This window comes from Saimiri boliviensis, chromosome 8, assembly GCF_048565385.1.
Source record: "Saimiri boliviensis isolate mSaiBol1 chromosome 8, mSaiBol1.pri, whole genome shotgun sequence".
NCBI lineage: Eukaryota > Metazoa > Chordata > Mammalia > Primates > Cebidae > Saimiri > Saimiri boliviensis.
In genome coordinates, this window is record NC_133456.1 from 75478226 (window position 1) to 75481953 (window position 3728).

The window sequence follows — 3728 nt, forward strand, 5'->3', positions numbered from 1 at the left end:
CTTTGGGAGGTTGAGGCCAGCAGATCACTTGAGGTCAGGAGTTTGAGACCAGCCTGGGCAACATGGTGAAAGCCCATCTCTACTAAAAATACAAAAACTAGCTGGGCATGGTGACAGGCACATGTTATCCCAGCTACTCAGGTGGCTGAGGCAGGAGAATCACTTGAATCTGGGAGGCGGAGGTTGCAGTGAGGTGAGATCACAACCATTGCACTCTAGCCTGGGCAACAGAGTCAGACTCCCTCTCATCACAAACAAAACCCCCCAAACAACAAAAAACAAAAACTATAACTTAAAAGTAGAATGCTATTTCCCTAGTTTGATAAAGAATAACAAATTGTAAATAATATCCAACATTATAATGAATAGCAAAACACTAAATAAATCCCCATTAAAACTGGTACAAAACAAGGATGTCTGCTTTCACCATTCTTACTTTAACAATGTTCTGGGAATTCTGTTGCTCCGTCCTCTTATCTTTGAACTTCCTCTTGTTTTATTTTATTCATATTCTTATCATAGTCTTCCATAAAACCAGCATTCATGGAGAGCTTTGTGGGTTTTTCTAAATTTTACTGTATATATGTTTCCCAGACTGGGTTCTTGGTTCTTCTTTGGGATTCTGCTTGCTTCTTTTTGTTGTTGTTGCTTCTTTTTGTTGTGTTGCACGAGGGTCTTTCCAGACTTTGTTTGCATGACTATCATCTCTGATACTTGCTACAGAGCAAAAACTGAAATCTCACTTCCTTTTCACTTTTCTGAGATGGAGAGAGGAGAGCACAGAAGCCGACTCTGCCGGGGCTTGCGCAGCCTTTGTTGGGTAACCTGGCTTTTACTCTGTCTTCCGAAATGCTGTTTCTTTCTTTCTTCTCTTTCTTTCTTTCTCTCTTTTTCTTTCTTTCTTTTTTTTTTTTCTTCTTTCTTTCTCTTTCTTCTTTTTCTTTCCTTTCGAGGTGGAGTCTTGCTCTATTGCCCAGGCTGGAGTGCAGTGGCATGATCTCAGCTCACTGCAACTTCCATCTTCTTTTTTAGTAGAGACAGGGTTTCACCATGGTGGCCAGGCTGGTCTTGAATTCCTGACCTCAGGTGATCCTTCCACCTTAGCTTCCCAAAGTGTTGGGATTACAGGTGTGAGCCACTGCGCCCAGTACCATTATTATTCTTAGACAAAACAGACCCTTTCAAAGGAATGGAAGGGATGGTAAACTTGGGTTGCACAATATGTTTGTTAAAAAAAAAAAAAAAGGGATATCATGCCTGTAATCCCAGCACTTTGGGAGGCAGGAGGATCTCTTGAGTTCAAGAGTTTGACACCAGCCTGGGCGAAACAGGGAGACCTTGTCTCTACATTTTTTTTTTTTTTTTAAATTGGGATCATCCTGAACATCTATTGTTTGCTCTGCCTTTTCAAATGACTTGAATGCTTTTCAAATCACAAAATATAATTTTCAAATGTGATCTCTTTCAAATTTGATTTGTCCATGTATGCATAATGTTCCATTATATGGATGTCACTGTGATTTATCTGAGCAATGCTTATGCCTAGAAATGAGACTTGTTGGCAGTGTGTATGCAGATGGAGCAAAATGCCTGACTACTTTGGAGAATGGTGTCAGAACTCAAATGACATGAACGTCTCTACTCTGAGCCAGCTGGCTCAGTGTTAGTCACAACTGGAAAAGGGAGATGGGGAGAATGCCTCACGGACTCATGAATGTGTGTGTTTGTATGACGTTATTAACAGAGTAAATTATAAAATCCAGACCTATAAAAGCTCAACTATTTTGTATAATTTGAGCTTGTAGAAAACTTCCTTAATAGTCCACTGCTGCACACACATATCCGTTAACTGGCTGAGGTTTGGCAGAGGCAAATCAGTGTGAAGAGCTGAAGTAGCAGCTCTTTCTTAGAGTCACACATTCCTTTTGACTCAGTGGAAGTAAGATATTATCTGATTCCTAGTCTTGCTTACTTGGCAGACACCTCTCAGTAAATACATTAAATCTCAGCCTTAAAGACAAAGCCCTTACTGTCTTCCTTATTCGTGACAAAAATCAGTTACAAAATAGAAAGAATGAATTCTGGTATTCAGCTGAAGAAAAAGTTTGATTGAGTTGCTTTCCCACCCTGGAAAACTTTCTCTCAGAGTAATTTCATGATGAATGATTCTGTGAGGACTGAAACAATGCTGTATCATCGCTATAAATGCTGTAATGTCTGCATGCCAAACTGCTGTCAATGAATGTTTTCTCTGGAAACTGGAAATTATGACACAGTCCAGGTATTAGCATATTCCTATCATCAGTAATAAAAAGAAAGAGTACTGAGTAGAACTCAGGTGTGATAGAGATTTGAGGTATTTCCAAGTGACGCTTGCCTGACACTCCGTCAAATAAAGTTAAAAAGAAAAAACCAAAAAGCAAAAAAGGTATTTCTAAGTGGTAGAGCATGATTTCCCAGATACAGCAAAAAAGGCTACCATTATACCCTGCCTTTTCCTCCATGTCTAATGCATCTAGACATATAGACTCATAATTACCTCTTCACAGAATAAAAATTTATCAAATATGATACAGGAGTTAAGCGGGGGATGCTTTAGGATGATAGAACTATCAGGAGGTCTTTGTGCTGGGGATGACATTTGAACTAGGCCTTAAAAACAGAAAAGGAATTTGCTAAACTGAGGAGTAAAGAAAGATATTCCATTTACGGTAAAGAGCAGATGCAGAGTCAAAAAACAAATGAAACATAAATAAGTTGATAAGGCAAGGTGAGAAGTTCGATGCGGTTGAGAGAAAAACATGTAAGACAAAGGTTAGAGACAAGGTTGAGTGTGGCCAAGCAAAGCAGAAACTGGTAGGGTAGAAAGTATCTGGATTTCATCTTTCCATGATAGAGGCTGACAAAGAACTTTTATGCAGGAGCAAAATATGATCAGGTTCACATTATGTTAAGGTCGCCTGCTGGAGTTATTGATAATTGGAGGATATTTGTTATTGATCTCTGTAAATAGAGTCAAAAGCAGTGGTTATTGAATTGAAGAGGAAAGACTCAATCCTGGAGAAACTTCTGCATTAGAATTATACAGTTAGAATATAAAATAATAGACCACTGCTGTTTAATTCCACTGGAAGGTTGGTATGAGCCAGATGAAAGTATGGGTGTGTATCAGGTGGAGGTGGGAGACTTGGCCTCTACTCTCAGAGAATAAACAGACACAGAATTTGGCACATATATCTATCCTATCAGATGGGGACTGTGCTCTTGAGAAAGTGGTGTATGTATCAGTCCATTCAAGAAAATCCTCTCTGACTTCCCTACCATTTGAGCAATTGAAACGCAGGAAGAGTACTTCCTCTTAAGAAGTCCACTTTAGGCCGGGCGCGGTAGCTTACACCTGTAATCTCGGCACTTTGGGAGGCCAAGGAGGGCGGATCACGAGGTCAAGAGATCGAGACCATCCTGGCCAACATGGTGAAACCCCATCTCTATTAAAAATACAAGAATTAGCTGGGCTTGGTGGGACGTGCCTGTAGTCACAGCTACTCAGGAGGCTGAGGCAGAATTGATTGAACCTGGGAGGCGGAGGTTGCAATGAGCCAAGCGCGCCACTGCACTCCAGCCTGGTGCCTGGCGACGGAGAAAGACTCTGTCTCAAAAAAAAAAAAAAAAAAAAAAAAAAAAAAAAAAAAAAAAAAAAAGGAGAAGTCCACTTTATTAAATATGCC